The sequence below is a fragment of the Ornithorhynchus anatinus genome, chromosome 4 (genome assembly GCF_004115215.2).
Source record: "Ornithorhynchus anatinus isolate Pmale09 chromosome 4, mOrnAna1.pri.v4, whole genome shotgun sequence".
NCBI lineage: Eukaryota > Metazoa > Chordata > Mammalia > Monotremata > Ornithorhynchidae > Ornithorhynchus > Ornithorhynchus anatinus.
In genome coordinates, this window is record NC_041731.1 from 50,052,990 (window position 1) to 50,069,866 (window position 16,877).

The following is a 16,877-nucleotide window of genomic DNA, read 5'->3' on the forward strand; positions in this document are numbered from 1 at the left end:
TATCATGCACTTAGTGTGCACATACTAAGCTCTTGGAGGAGAATAATACAAGAGAGTTGGTAGACAAGATCCCTACCCTCGAGGAGCTTGCAGTTCAAGTAGTGGAAGACAAACACGAAAGTAAATTTCAGATAGGGGAAGGGGCAAAGTATAAGGATATATACACAAGGACTGTGGGGAAGAGGTGAGTATCAAAATGTTTAATGAATACAGACCCAAATGCATAGGCAATGCAGAAGGGAGGGTGAATATTTGACCTATTGGAGGAGGTGTGATTTTTAGTACAGCTTTGAAATGGGGAGAGTGTTGGTCTGTTGGATATGTCACTTAATATAATAATAATGATAATAATAATGTCGGTATTCATTAAGAGCTTACTATGTGCCAAGCACTATTCTAAGTGCTGGGGTAGATACAAGGTAATTAGGATGTTCCATGTGGAGCTCACAGTCTAGATTCCCATTTTAGAAATGAGATAACTGAGGCACAGAGAAGTTAAGAGATTTGCCCAAGGTCACATAGCTAGCTGACAAGTGGTAGAGTTGGTATTGGAACCCATGACCTCTGACTCCCAAGCCCATGCTCTTTTCACTAAGCCAAGCCACACTTAACTGCTCTGTACCTCAGTTCCCTCATCCGTAAAATGGGGATCAAGACTGCGAGCCCCACATGGGACAACCTGATTGCCTTGCTTAGAACAGTACTTGGCACATAGTAAGTGCTTAAATACCATAAGTATTATTATTATTATGAAGGAGGAGGGAGTTCCAGGCCCAAGGAAGGAAGCGGGCAAGGAGTTGTTGGCGAGACAAAAGAAAACAGGTGCAATGAGCAGGTTGATGTTCCAACCATAGGTAATCTTCACCATCAGTGAAATCCCCCTTCAAATTCTAAGGATGAATATTTTGTGCCCACATGCACATTTTTGTCATTCATAGGATATGTCATGTTTTGAAGTTTCTGGCACTATTGCTCCACTTGAAATGATTGCTATGTGCTAGTCTGGTCTAACTCTTTGGGGTTTTCTCTCAAAAGTCCACTGCTTCCCCACACTATCTGAAACCATGCTTGGCTATGTCTTTAAAAAGTTGGTTATATTGCCCAACATGTGAATAACCCATTTCAAGTTATCGTATAGCAGCTGTGATGAGCTTTGCTTCAATGCCAGAGAGCTGTCTGTATTCCATCATCATCATCATTGGTATGCTCTGCGTACTTACTAAGTGCAGAGAACAGTAGTAAGTGCTTGGGAGAGTACAATGCAACATTGCTGGCAACCTGCCTTTTCATTTGATACTAAGAGTTGTTCATAAGTGATGCTGGCAAAATTGATGGAGAAACTAGTAATCCTCTTCCACGCTCTTCTGTGCTGGCATCAGAATGGGCAGGAAAATTCCCTCCTCCACCCCGAGTTTTCAGTCTGTTAATCAACAGCATTAATCAAGGATCAATCAGTGTTAGCTGCTTCTAGCAAGACTTTTTCAAACATAATTTTTCAGTGACAGAATTCTTTTTGATCCATTCCTACATGGGGCAGGTCTAACAATAAGTGCTAACTTTACATTAGCAGGGATTATGCTGAACAGAAAAGATCAACATTTTCGATGACTTGTACCATTAGTTTCCCCTGAGTCTATAAGGAATTTCATCACCAACACTACTGCTGGATTGATAACATTTAAATTCCTTCTCCCCGCCACCATCTCTTCTCCAGTTTCTCATGCTCCCCTGTTCTGAGTACCTTCAATACCAGTCTCAAAAAGTCCAGGCTTTCTGGCAACGGGGTGAGAAGGGGAGATAGAGGGCAAGTAACCTGGAGATGTATGTTTCCTGCCCACAGTGAAGTTACAGTCTAATCTATTGCAGTTGAGCCCTACCATTCTAAATTATGATTAAAACTCTTACCGGAAAATTCTTGAACTCATAATTTCTTGGTGGGTATGATATCATTAGTCCTGCTCAGGCCTAATTGAATTCTGTAGAAATGGTTCAATTTGCTGTTAGGGTGAGAATCAGACCATCTTGTCAGTGTTGCTAGCAAGAAGAAATAACCCCATTCCATTCAAAACATTCAAAAGGAATAGAGGTGTCAAGAAATCTAGCCACGATTCAAATTGCAAACTCGAATAGGCCATTTGGAAAGCTATCAGTGAACATCTTGAGATAATTCCCAGACACGACGTTTGCAAGCAGTAATACTTTTCTCAGAGAATATTTACTTAAAAAAGGATTTACTTAGAGGAGGTTTGGAATTCAAAAGGAAGAAGCTAACATATAACCCACAAACCAGAAAGACTCCACAAACCCTTACTTCTCTGGCCTACTCCCAAACATTAACTAGTAGCTTATTACATGGAAAGGCCTGTTCCTAAGGCAGTAGGAGAAAGTTCATGGGCCTGCACATCTCGTTTTAAAAGCTTGGTTCCACCCATGACTGCAGAGCAAGACCTTCCCAGAAAGTCTATTGGTTGCTGAAAGAAGTAGAAAATCAGCCCCTAGTCCCATTGAGAAATGTAGTTTTCACCTTCCTTACCCACAGTTCTTCCACCCCTCTCCAACAAGAGTTTGAATCTACTACTTTGGAATACAGCATAGTCTAATGTTGAATTTGTTCTATATAGATACACAACTATGTGCAGAGCCCTGTTGTCAAAGGTAGGGGGAAGCCAGGCAAGTGTGATAGAGAGGAATCCTGAGTAGAACTGTCCATACTGACAAAGGCAAACACTAATCTCATGGAGAGGGAATGTTAGAAGATGGAAGAGAAATAATCTTCATTACCTGTTCATACCAGGTAAGGGGAACTCTGGAACAAGAGTGGGTTCCTTTTGAGCAGGAATAAAAGCTCGGGATATAGTTTTACTCCCTAAGGGCAGAGAGTACGTTCTATTTGAACCAGCCTCAGGGCATCTTGTACTGAATTTTTCAAATGTGCTTTATTAATTAGATGGCAAATCTTACTGAATATCAACTGAATTGGAAAGAAATCAATTCCTATGTCTATACAAGCCAACCGAAACAGTAGCTGCATAAATCAATCAATTAACAGCAAAATCTGGAATTATAGGCCAAACTCCCCTCTACTCCCCTACTCCCGGCTCAACCCTCTGCTCCCTCAGCAACTATTCTGGGTATTTAATATTCTGGGTATTTAATTTTAGCCCCAGTTCTTCTTTGACTCTTCAACTCACTCAGAGATCAGCCTTAGAGCAGGCTTAACTTGGTTTTGGCAGTTGCAATTTTGGGAGCAAAGAATGAAATGGAAATGGCTGGATCAATACCTTCATAAAGAATGCATTTGGGGCTTTGCTAAAATCAAACATTTATGCATATATTAAAGTCCAAACGCTGTAAAGGTATTCCTGCTTAAAAATTGATTCCAAAGCTGTTCCTACTTAGATGATGAGCCTCATGTGGGATGGAGATGGTCAGAAATAATTATCTTGTAACTTCTTTGGGGCTTAGTACAAGTGCTTGGCACATAGTGCCTAAAAAATAACACTTATATTTTTAAAAAGTCAGTGGCCTACACAGAGCTTTGGGCAAGTCACTTAACTTGTCTATGCCTCAGTTACCTCATTTGTAAAATGGAGATTAAGACTGTGAGCCCCACATGGGATAACCTGATTACCTTGTATCTACCCCAGTGCTTAAAATAATGCTTGGCACACTGTAAGCACTTAACAAATACCATTATTATTATTATTATGAGGCTGAAAAGATTGAGAAATTAATAGAATCAGACACTCTTTCCATGAATAAATGAAAGCCATTGGATTGTATTTATTAAGTGTCCACTGTGGATGGAATATTTGTACCATGTTCTTGGAACCATACAACTAAAGTAAGTCAAGTCTCTGCCTTCAAGGGGCTTTCAATTCAACAGGAGAGACAGGCAGACACAGATTGTACACATTCAGTGCAAGCAGGAGCAAAAACATAGATTCAATTAATAATTAAAAATAAATGAATAAACCAAGAAATACACAAAGGGAAGCAAATGGAATTACATGACCAGGGCAGATGGGGTGTTGTTGAAGAATTTGTTGTTGAAAAGGTGGCTTTTCCACTGGGCACTAAAGGTGAGGAGAGCGCTATGGACTGGTGTAACATTAAAGAGTGATGAAGTCCACCCATGATGTGTGGGATTGACTAAAGGAATCAATGTGAGAATAACAGCCTCATCTCCAGAGTGTACTTAAAAAGACTGTCACTTACTGTGCTGTCTTATCTGGTGTGTGCACTGCCAGATTTGCTTGGGGTATCTCACCTGCTGAAGACAAAGGCTTAAGGTTGTTTTTTTTTAAAAAAACAAAACTACTGAAATATGCTGGTTAACATCAAGCGCATTAGTACACTCCAAGGTCAAAAAGAAAAAAATGACCATAACAAGAAATGTGTTAAAATTGATAAAAAACCTAATAGTTATGTGATCAAATAATAATGCAAATATGCATCGATATTGAAAAATTTTGAATTAATATTCTGACTACATATTTAATTTTCAAAGTCTTATCTTTCACATCTTCTACAGCCAAAAGGCACCTGGTTGTAAGATATAATAGATATATCACTGTTTGTGATTGGCTGAATCGGTGGCAGTAGAACATAATGTCTTTCAGCTCCCTATTTGGCAAAAGATGCTGTTATGTCCTCTTCCAGTTCACGCACTACTATTGTGCCATTCTCTAACCTCTGCTGTATAGTCCATTGAATTCTACACTAAAACCAAGTGAAGTCATAACAGCTACAATATGAAAGCAGCATTTGTAAACAGTGAAAGATTGGGAAAGAAGAAAATAAAACCTGCAAGGATGTGCAGAAAAATACACTTTTTCCAGAGTAATAATAATAACTGGTATTCGTTAAGTGCTTATCATGTGCCAAGCACTGTTCTAAGTGCTGGGGTAGCAAGGTAATCAAGTTGGACACAGTCCCTGTCCCACATGGGGCTCACAGTCTCAATAGAAAGGCCTGAAGGAAAAAGACAAGCTGAATTTAAAGAGATGCCGTCCTGTTGTCTGGATTTGGGTCCAAACAGACCCAAGATTTGGCTGGCTACAATGTACTTTATGAGAAGAATCCTGCTGCTGTTCAACCTAACCTGGACAAATTTTTCACTTCTACAATTGGTAGAATAAGCTTCTCCTTTGGCAGACTCCTGTATAGATTGAATTACAACTCAATTACTGTTTTGATGTCATGCTTTGATTTACTTTAATAAAGATTAAACAATAGTGATGCTTAATGTAGCAATACAATAAAACAATATGTAGAATATATATTGTAACAATATATATAAAATTTGTTTTCTAGAGGTTTTGGAATGGACACTACTGTTAATGTGTAAATCTAAGGAACAATATAACCCATTATAGAGCTCTTCCTGATTCCTCCACATTTTCAAGAGTGTCATTGTAGTTATAATACCGGATATGTTTGCATATGCATCTTTTATTCTTTTATCGGTTTAATCAATCAGTGACTTACTAAGCACATGGTGTGCAGAGCACTATACTGAGAACTAGGGAAAGTAAAATACAATTGAGTTGGTAGACCTATCCCTGCCCACAAAGATCTTACAGCCTACAGCAGGGGACGGACATCATAATAAATTAGAAATGGGAAAAAATGTAGAGTATAGGATATATACATAAGGGCTGAGGGGCTAGAGTGAGTATCAAAGTTCTTAAAGGGTACCTAGCCAAGCACACAGGTGATGCAGAGAGGTGGGTGGATAGGGGAAATGAAGGCCTAGCTGTTCTTCATAGTTTCTTCAGCCATTGGTAGAAATGTCCTTGGAATGTCTACAGTGCTGGGTCTTATTTCAGGTTTAAGAGTCAGGGACCTGCATTCAGTTAACAACCTTATCATTCTGATCTGTTATCCTGACTGTGATGGGATAAAATGCTGGAAGTCTAAGGTGATGTGTCCAAAAAGATACTCAAACAAAGAAAATTCTTATATTGAAATACATCACAATATAAATCCCCAAAGGCACCCAGCTAATCCAGTTTCAGTTTGTTAAGGGTAGGGAACACGTCTGCTAATTTGTTGTAGTTTGCTCTCCCAAATCCTTAGTACAGTGTTCTGCCCAGAGTAAGTACTCAGTGAATACTATCGAGTGAGTGAATAGTCTCCTAATAGACAGCTAATAAGACACTTTCCTCCTGGGTAGATCTATGCCTGGATTCCCCTAGTGAAGCACAGTGAAAGACTGCACGTCTCCTTAATGAGCACTGGTTGATTGAGATTCTTATCCAAGTCCAGTGGACAAAAGGCAATCTCTGCCTGCCCCTCTGAACCAGGATCCTTCTTGGCCCAGCTAACTAGTCCCCTTTTGGCAGTCTGTCTCCTGCTGTAAGATTGTTGGCCAGGATTTTTGAGGACGTTGTTCAGCTCAATGGAGAAACTAATAGACGGTGGAAGATGGGAGTACCATAAGTCTCTCTCGAGGTTCTCATCTGAAAAAAAAATCCTTCAAGTTCCTGTCTTATTTTTCCCCATCTTTCAACTTTTCTACTACATTCTTGGTCTCCTGTTTCTTAGATTTTTCTCTTTCACAGACCTGCCTCCCTTCTTGGCATCCTACTTTCCAAACGGTCCGAGGTCCCCAAGTGTTTTATTTCTCGGGCCTCTTAGTTCTGTAACTCCTCCTGTGTGGCCTTCTCATCCACTCTGGCCTGGTACTTCCATTTTATCCTTTCTCTCCATGGCTCCCAAGGCCTCTCACAGGTTTCTCTCTCCCATCCCGTAAATGGGAGTGTTTCTCCTGGGGCCCATAGCAAGCTGTTTTGGGATGCTCAACTCCTAACTCCCAGCTTCACATTTTCACACATTCCCATTCTAGGGGTAATACCTTGATACACCTCACAGATTGCAAAAAATTTCAAAATGCCATCTTTTAAACTCGCTTTACAGTAGGTGAAGAGATTTTAAGGTAGGAAATCAATGAATAACAACAGATGGTGCAGAACAGGGAACATGTCAGGGGCAGATCCATTCTTTGCTGGGCTTAGGTTTATATTTCATGATTTCCATCAATGTTGTCCTGCTTTACATATGCTTCCACTCTTCTGAAAAGGAAAGAATTAGTAATAAACTATTGACCATGCAGGATTAAACCCATTATCCTGCAAAATAACGTATTTGGAAATGGATTGTGACCAATAATTACTTTCACAGACAGCAATATAAAAAAATTACATTTTACAATCATTAATTGTATTATACCAAACGAATGTCCAACATCGAGTTAGCTAAAATACATAAAGACCAATCAATCAATGGCATTTATTGAGCACTGCATGCAGAGTATCATAATAAGCACTTGGGAGAATACAACAGAATTGGCAGACACGTTCCTTATCCACAACAAACTGTATGTTTCATTCTCCTACTTAAAATATTTTTTGCATGGGGGCAGGAATTACAGAGTGACATTTCAGAGGAAAGGAGTCTGATGTTAAAGCTTATACTTTATGTTTTTATGGAATTATTATTATTATTAACAACAATAATAATGGTATTTGTTCAGCACTTACCATGTACCAAGCACTGTTCTAAGCACTGGGATAGGTACAGGGTAATCAGGTTGTCCCACTTGGGGCTCACAGTTTTAATCCCCATTTTACAGATGAGGTCACTGAGGCACAGAGAAATTTAGTGGCTTGCCCAAGGTCACACAACAGACAAGTGGTGCCGCTGGAATTAAAACCCACGTCCTCTGACTCACAAGCTTCTCAAACAATTGCCGTGTTTCTTAGTTCATCAAGGTAGACTTTATTGTGTGGCTACAGCTTTCTCTATTTAAACCCTCCTTTTTCTTCTTGTAGAATTGAAGCTAGACTGTGTGTTGTGTGATGGCATTTACTCCCACGTTTGAGTTTATCCTACTGAAAGTTCACCTCCTCCAGGAGCCCTTCCCAGACTGAGCCCCCCTTGTCCTCTGCTCTTCCTCCCCTCCCCATCGCCCCGGTTCCCTCCCTCTGCTCTACCACCCTCCCCTCCCCACAGCACTTGTATATATATGAATATGTCCATTATTCTATTTATTTTATTAATGATGTGACTATATCCGTAAGTATATTTATTTCATTCAATAGTATTTATTGAACGCTTACAATGTGCAGAGTACTGTACTAAGCACTTGGAATGTACAAGTCGGCAACAGATAGAGACAATCTCTGCCCACTGACGGGCTTACAGTCTAATTGTATTGATGCTATTGATGCCTGTCTACTTGTTTTGTTATCTATCTCCCCACTTTCAGATTGTGAGCCCGTTGTTGGGTAGGGACTGTTTGTACTTGTTGGCGAATTGTACTTTCCAAGTGCTTTGTAAAGTGCTCTGCACACAGTAATCTCTCAATAACTACTATTGAATGAATGAATGAATGAATGAGTGAAGGAGAGTGGAGGAGGGGCAATGAGTAGGAAAGGAGGAAAAAAAGCGAAGGAAGATGACAGATGGAGTTGGAAAGAAGATGGCTAAGATAAAAAGAATTAATGTTGGTATTTGTTAAGCGCTTACTATGTGCCGAGCACTGTTCTAAGCGCTGGGGTAGACATAGGGGAATCAGGTTGTCCCACGTGGGGCTCACAGTTTTCATCCCCATTTTACAGATGAGGGAACTGAGGCGCAGAGAAGTTAAGTGATTTGCCCAAGAAAAGGTGCCTAGAGTTTAGGAGACAAAAAAGGAGCAAATGCAAAGATCAAAGGAGATTTCAAAACAAACAAACAAACAAGATGACAATGGGTCTGGTAGAGGCTATTTCAAATTGTTATTGTTTTCCATCCTTTGATGGCAGCTAATTCACTTATTAAACGAAACCACACTAGCTCTCTATCCTTTCTTCTGCAATTATGCTAAAAACAAACAAGGTTTCAAAATATTTTTCCTTGTTTAATTCACAATATATTTTGTTTTTCAAACTGAAATTTCACAGGCCTTGGTCACTGAACTATGGTGAATCTAGGGCTTAGATCAGAAGAGATGTCGAAAGCTTTCAGATTTGGTATTTTTTTCGAGGTTCAGAAAAAAAAAAAGATGAGGAAATGCATACCTGGTTGGCCATTATCTGTTTCATCTGTCACCAGTACTTTTCTCAATTTTAATAACACAAGCCATGGCTCCTAGCTTTAATAGAGTTTTTTTTTAAAAAAAAACAAACCAAAAACCAAGGAGTTTTTTTTGTCTGTACTTTCTATTTTACCTGTCCATTCTCCTCTCCTCCCTTTTCAGTGATATCCACCGATTTCACTGAACAGGTTTTTCTCTTTCTCGATTATTGGTGATAATATTGGGCTTACCTGCCCCTATTTTTTTAGCAGGGTGCCCCATACCTATGTTTAGTTTGTCTTTAGGCACACCAATTTTTAAATTAGCAAGAAACCAACCAGAAAGCTGCTACACAAGGATGAGGTTTGGATTTAGAAACGAGGCACAAAAACACATAAAGATTGGAATTAGTGAATGAGGAGAGGACAAAGAGGAAGGTATATCTCTGCCTTTGGCACTTCTTCAGCAGAGTAGGGTTTTTCACACTGGGGCGTCAGTTTATTGAATAAAAGCCTTACCCTGTTTGACTGGCCAGTAGCCATTACTGCAGGGTAATTCTTAATAGATGGTTTTTCAAAGTTCTACATGAAAATCTTTTTACAGACCAAATCATCATAAATCTATTTTAAACAATTTAGGGCAAGGGCACAGAGTTTGCTTTCTAAAAAATGATGCCCTGCTTGTATTTGGTTCTACTACAGCATAAATGCAAATAAGAAACTTTAACCATAAAACAATGGTTTTCGGTTACTCCAGCTAATGAAAATAATAAAGTTCCAACCTGACGGCAGGGGGATCTGGAACAAAATACCATAGAAACGTAAAGAAGGAATGAAGATTTGGGCGATTCATGAGTTTTTTTAAAAAAAAAAATGGGGCTACCCCCGACATAGTCCAATATACCCAAATTTACTGAGGATGCTCCGAGTGCTTTGGAAAGCACAATACTTTGTGGTGGCAGGGCTGGTGCTATAAAGTCACCGACGCCCTCTCGATGCATTTATTCCCCGATACTCAAGATTTCTAACCCACAACTCCTTATCCTAAGTGGGAAGCGACATGGCTTAGTGGAAAGAGCACGGGCTTGGAAATCAGAGGTCATGGGTTCTAATTACGCCTCTGGCACTTGTCAGCTGTGTGACTTCGGGCAAGTCGCTTAACTTCTCTGTGCGTCAGTTCCTTAATCTGTAAAATGGGGATTAAGACAGTAATGGGGATTAATGATTGTATCTGTAAAATTAATGGAATGTAATGGGAGTACCAGAGCTCTTCTTAATCAGTCAATCAATCAGTGGCATCAATTGAGTGCTTACTATATGCAGAACAATCAGTTAGCTCAATTATTGAGCACTGGCTTAGTGGTAAGAGCCCGGGGTTGGGAGTCAGAGGTCACGGGTTCAAATCCCGGCCCCACCACTTGTCAGTTGTGTGACTGTGGGCAAGTCATAAACTTCTCTGTGCCTCAGTGACCTCATCTGTAAAATGGGGATTAAGACTGTGAGCCTCATGTGGGACAACCTGATTACCCTGTATCTACCCCAGCGCTTAGAACAGTGCTCTGCACGTAGTAAGCGCTTAACAAATACCAATATTATTATTATTATTGAACACTCACTGTTTGCGGAGCACTGTACTAAGCGCTAAGAAAGTACAATTCAATCCCCAAGAAAGACGATCCTCGACGTGCTTAGTACGGTGTCTGGCACAAAGTAAGCACTTAACAAATACCATCATTATTATTTGGGGGAAGCAGCGTGGCTCAGTGGAAGAGATCCCGGGCTTGGGAGTCAGAGGTCGCGGGTTCTAATCCCGACTCTGCCGCTTGCCAGCTGTGTGACTTTGGGCAAGTCACTTCACTTCTCTGTGCCTCGGTGACCTCATCTGTAAAATGAGGATTAAAACTGTGAGCCCCACGTGGGACAACCTGATCACCTTGTATTCCCCCCAGCGCTTAGAACAGTGCTTGGCGCATAGTAAGCGCTTAACAAATACCAACATAATTTAGGAGTCATTTTCGTTTGTGGAGCAGGCGGCTTTGCGGGCTCCGTGTCGATGGGCACCCGGTGCCCCTCGGCCCCCCGCCCCAGGGTGGCAAACCCAAACTTTGGGAGGCTCCCTCCTGCCCCCCTTTTGACCCCCTCTGCCCTCTTCTCCCCGATCCTGCCCTTTGGCACATCAACGGACGCGCAGGCAAGTTGGAGGGGACGGGAGAGGGGAGGGAGGGCGCAGTCCTGGGCTCTGCCCCGCACACTCACACACACGCTCAGGGCGGCGGCGGGTCTTGGCGTTTAGGGCCGTGCGGGTGCGTTTCTAGGAACGACGGGCGGTGTGTCACTTTGGGTGTCCCCCCTGCTAGGGGGTCTGTGCGTGTGTGTGTGTATGGGTGAGACCATGTGCTAGGGTGTCTGTGCGTGTGTTTGTATGTATGTGTGAGATCATATGCTTGGGGGTGGGGGGGGGTGTGTGGGTGCGTGTGAGATCCTGTGCTAGGATGTCTGTGCGTGGGAGATCCTGTGTTGGGGTGCCTGTGCGGGTGTGTCTGTGCGAGACCCTGTGCTAGGGTGTCTATACGTCTGTGTCTGGGTGAGACCCTGTGTTAGGGTGTCTGTGCGTGTGAGACCCTGTGTTAGGGTGCCTGGGCGGGTGTGTCTTGGTGAAACCCTGTGCTAGGGTGTCTATACGTTTGTGTCTGGGTGAGACCCTGTGTTAGGGTGTCTATACGTTTGTGTATGGGTGAGACCCTGTGTTAGGGTGCCTGAGCGTGTGTGTCTATGTGAGACCCTGTGTTAGGGTGTCTATACGTTTATGTATGGGTGAGATCCTGTGTTAGGGTGTCTATACGTTTGTGTATGGGTGATACCCTGTGTTAGGGTGTCTATACGTTTATGTATATGTGAGACCCTGTGTTAGGGTGTCTATACGTTTGTGTATGGGTGAGACCCTGTGTTAGGGTGTCTATACGTTTGTGTATGGGTGAGACCCTGTGTTAGGGTGCCTGAGCGTGTGTGTCTATGTGAGACCCTGTGTTAGGGTGTCTATACGTTTATGTATGGGTGAGACCCTGTGTTAGGGTGTCTATACGTTTGTGTATGGGTGATACCCTGTGTTAGGGTGTCTATACGTTTATGTATATGTGAGACCCTGTGTTAGGGTGTCTATACGTTTGTGTCTGGGTGAGACCCTGTGTTAGGGTGTCTATACGTTTGTGTATGGGTGAGACCCTGTGTTAGGGTGTCTATACGTTTGTGTATGGGTGAGACCCTGTGTTAGGGTGCCTAAGCGTGTGTGTCTATGTGAGACCCTGTGTTAGGGTGTCTATACGTTTATGTATGGGTGAGACCCTGTGTTAGGGTGTCTATACGTTTGTGTATGGGTGATACCCTGTGTTAGGGTGTCTATACGTTTATGTATATGTGAGACCCTGTGTTAGGGTGTCTATACGTTTGTGTCTGGGTGAGACCCTGTGTTAGGGTGTCTATACGTTTGTGTATGGGTGAGACCCTGTGTTAGGGTGCCTGAGCGTGTGTGTCTATGTGAGACCCTGTGTTAGGGTGTCTATACGTTTATGTATGGGTGAGACCCTGTGTTAGGGTGTCTATACGTTTGTGTATGGGTGAGACCCTGTGTTAGGGTGTCTATACGTTTATGTATATGTGAGACCCTGTGTTAGGGTGTCTATACGTTTGTGTATGGGTGAGACCCTGTGTTAGGGTGTCTATACGTTTGTGTATGGGTGAGACCCTGTGTTAGGGTGCCTGAGCATGTGTGTCTATGTGAGACCCTGTGTTAGGGTGTCTATACGTTTATGTATGGGTGAGACCCTGTGTTAGGGTGTCTATACGTTTGTGTATGGGTGATACCCTGTGTTAGGGTGTCTATACGTTTATGTATATGTGAGACCCTGTGTTAGGGTGTCTATACGTTTGTGTCTGGGTGAGACCCTGTGTTAGGGTGTCTATACGTTTGTGTATGGGTGAGACCCTGTGTTAGGGTGTCTATACGTTTGTGTATGGGTGAGACCCTGTGTTAGGGTGCCTGAGCGTGTGTGTCTATGTGAGACCCTGTGTTAGGGTGTCTATACGTTTATGTATGGGTGAGACCCTGTGTTAGGGTGTCTATACGTTTGTGTATGGGTGATACCCTGTGTTAGGGTGTCTATACGTTTATGTATATGTGAGACCCTGTGTTAGGGTGTCTATACGTTTGTGTATGGGTGATACCCTGTGTTAGGGTGCCTGAGCGTGTGTGTCTATGTGAGAGCCTGTGTTAGGGTGCCTGAGCGTGTGCGTCTTTGTGAGACCCTGTGCTAGGGTGTCTATACGTTTGTGTATGGGTGAGACCCTGTGTTAGGGTGCCTGAGCGTGTGTGTCTATGTAAGACCCTGTGTTAAGGTGCCTGTGCGGGACCCTGGGTTAGGGTGTCTGTGCGTGTGTGTGCATGTGAGATCCTGTGCTAGTGTGTCTGTGCGTCTGAGACCCTGTGTTAGGGTGCCTGTGCCTGTGTGTCTATGTGAGACCCTGTGTTAGGGTGCCTGTGCGTTTGTGTCTGTGTGAGACCCTGTGTTAGGGTGCCTGTGCGTGTGAGACCCTGTGTTAGGATGCCTGTGCGGGTGTGTATATGTGAGACCCTGAGTTAGGGTGCCTGTGAGTGTGTGTCTGTGTGAGATCCTGTGTTAGGGTGTCTGTGCGTGTGAGACCCTGTGTTAGGGTGCCTGTGCTTGTGTGTCTATGTGAGACCCTGTGTAAGGGTGTCTGTGCGTGTGTGTGCATGTGAGATCCTGTGCTACGGTGTCTGTGCGTGTGAGATCCTGTGTTCGGGTGCCTGTGCGTGTCTGTGTGAGACCCCGTGTTCGGGTGCCTGTGCGGGTGTGTCTGTGTGAGACCCTGTGTTAGGGTGTCTGTGCGTGTGAGACCCTGTGTTAGGGTGCCTGTGCGGGTGTGTCTGTGTGAGACCCTGTGTTAGGGTATCTGTGCGTGTGAGACCCTGTGTTAGGGTGCCTGTGCGGGTGTGTCTATGTGAGACCCTGTGTTAGGGTTCCTGAGCGTGTGTGTCTGTGCGAGACCCTGGGTTAGGGTGTCTGCGCGTGTGTGTGCGTGTGAGATCCTGTGCTAGGGTGTCTGTGCGGGTGAGACCCTGTGTTAGGGTGCCTGAGCGTGTGTGTCTGTGTGAGACCCTGTGTTAGGGTGCCTGTGTGTGTGTGTGTGTGTGTGTGTGGGCGTGAGACCATGTGCTGGGTTGCGTGTGTGCGCGTTGGACGAGGCACCTGCGGGTGGGAGCCCGGGGCTCAGCTCCTCCTCTCCTCCTCCTCCTAAGACGCGGGCGGCCGGGGAAGGCGATCGTGGTGCCCGGAGGGCTCCCCGGAGGCGGCGTGGGCGTGGGCCGGGGCTCCCCCTCCCTCCCTCCGTCCCTCCCTCCGTCCCTCCCCTCCGCCCCTCCGCATCACGTGCCGGAGCCCGAGGCCGCCAGCGGCAGCCAGCCGCTTTTCCCTCTGCCTCCAAAACCGCCATACTGTGTTTTAGCCAAATCTCTTTTTAGTCCACCCTTTTACTCCCGCCAGCTCGGTGAGTACCGGTCCTTCTCCGCGCCCTTCTGCTCCTCTCTCTTTTCCTCCCGCCTTTGGTTTTTGGGGGGTTCTTTTTGGTTTTTTTTTTTTCTTTTTCTCTCCCTTTTTTTTTTTTTCCCACGTCTTCGAGTAGGGTCTGGATGGGGAAGGCTGGAGGCGCACGGTTTTGAGCCTTTTTGTGCAGCGAAGTTGCTTGGGGCGGGGGGCGGGAGCGGGGAGCGGGAGAGGTGGGGGAGCGGAGGCCGGGACCCCCCTCTCCCCGGGACCCCCCGGGACCCCCCGGGCCCCTCCCCCGGGCCCGTCCCCCGGACCCTCCCCACCCCGAGTCCGGCACAGACTATGCCCGCTGCCTTGCCGGAGACGCGATGGGAAGGGGGGATGCCTCTTTTTGCCGGGTAAAAAGCATGCTTCTAACTCTTTTCGCAGCCGATTTTCCTGGTCTTATTTTTGTACAGGTGGGACGGCCGCGGCGCTGGCGGAGTTTGGGGTCTTGCGGGACTGGGGCAAGCCGCTGAGCTCACGACGTTAATTTTATTTTTTTTTCTTTTTTTTTTGTTCCTTTTTGAAACCGATGACCTCAAACCCATTTTCCCCTTCTGTTTTGGATGCCGTTTATAACGTGAAACTTTTCTTGCAGCCGGTTACGGGGATCATTTTTAAGAGCAGGACTTTTTTTTTTCTTCTCTCCTTTAAATTGGCCTGACTTTTGCCCGTTTGACTTTTTTTTTTTAAAAAAAAAGAAACACAAACCGAGATCGTTTGAAGAGAGCTATAGCCCCCTATCTATATCGCCGTAGCCCCTCCCCGCCTTCTCCCCTCCACTCCCCTCCCCCAACCCCAACTCCCCCCTCCCCACCTCCCCCCCTCCGTAAAGCCGTTTTTAATGATGGCAGTGGAAGGTGTTTCTGGAAAAAATGAAGTGCGGTTTGGTTTCCTTGTCAACGGAAGATGAAGTCAACAACTGAGCTGAGCATCTCCCAGTGCAGGTACCTCCTCTCCTTGCAGGCGTTTCCTCCGGGCGCAGCGGCAGGACTGGCCCGGGGGCAGAGATTCACCCGTGCATGCGTGGGGTCGCCCGCACACACCTCCACGCGCGTGTACACACACACATATACCTGCCCCCTCCCCATATACACGCGTGCGCATCTATACTCTCCCCCGATGCCAGCTCCTGACAGTCCACGCGCGTCCCCACCCAGGCACACGCAGGCTCGCCGGCCTCCGAAGACCCCGTTCATTCAATCGTATGTCTTGAGCGCTTGCCGTGGGCCGAGCACTGTGCTGAGCGCTTGGGCAATTCGGCAACGGATTAGAGACCATCCCTGCCCAGTGACGGGCTCACAAATTGCTCCTCGCATCTGGGTAGGGAAAGTGTGCCCCCCTCCTCTCCCCGATCCCTCCCACCCCAACCCTTTCCTTCCCTCCTTGGCCCGATCCGGGTCCGGAGAGGAGCCGGCCGGCTGCAGAAAGCGGCCTGAAAAGGCGTCGGGTCCGGGATGCCAGGCTGGTGCCCCGGGCGTGGTTGGCAGGGTCCGGGCACGGGCCTCGCCCCGCAGCCGGGTTTTGGAGGGGCACCCCGGGGTCGTTGGAGCCCGGGGGGTTTGGGGGAGGACGGGGGGGGTCTGCCCGCCGAACGGCCGAGGCCCGTCCTGGTGGGAAGGGGCGGCCTGTTTTCCCACGAGGATGTGGGTGGCAAGGTTTGACGGCCCTGGTAGGGGCTGAGAGCGGAGCCGAAAGGGGTCGATCGGGGCAGGGTCCTCCCCTGACCCCTTGCCGGGGGTCCAGGGTGCAGCCAGGGGTCCAGCCAGGGGGTGCAGCCGAGGGTCAAGCCAGGGGTCCAGCCAAGGGTCCAGCTAGGGCTGCAACCGGGGGTCCAGCTAGGGGTCCAGCCAAGGGTCTAGTTAGGGGTGAAACCGGGGGTCCAGCTAGGGGTGCAGCCAAGGGTCCGGCCAGGAGTGCAGCTAAGGGTCCAGCCAGGGGTGCAGCCGAGGGTCAAGCCAGGGGTCCAGCCAAGGGTCCAGCTAGGGCTGCAACGGGGGGGTCCAGCCAGGGGTGCAGCCAAGGGTCCAGCCAGGGGTGCAGCCGGGTTCCAGCTAGGGGTGCAGCCAAGGTCCTGCCAGGGGTGCAGCCGGGGGTCCAGCTAGGGGTGCAGCCAAGGTCCAGCCAGGGATGTAGCTAGGGGTGCAGCCGGGGGTCCAGCTGGGGGTGCAGCCGGGGGTCCAGCTAGGGATGCAGCCAAGTGTCCAGCCGGGG

The 16,877-nt window shown here is 46.2% G+C and overlaps 1 protein-coding gene across 8 annotated transcripts in view; it reads left to right on the forward strand.

The window, feature by feature from the left end:
- Positions 1-14,506: 14,506 nt before the first annotated feature.
- The window catches only part of RALYL (RALY RNA binding protein like), a 641,697-nt gene continuing 639,326 nt past the window's right edge, over positions 14,507-16,877 (forward strand). For 5 of the 8 annotated variants that reach the window (XM_029063798.2, XM_029063803.2, XM_029063799.2 and 2 more), the window contains exon 1: positions 15,475-15,610. The gene's annotated coding sequence lies outside the window, so the exon portion shown is untranslated. Of the gene's footprint in view, positions 14,623-15,472; positions 15,611-16,877 lie in introns of those variants that run through there. The other 3 variants (XM_029063800.2, XM_029063806.2, XM_029063802.2) reach the window with 2 other exon arrangements.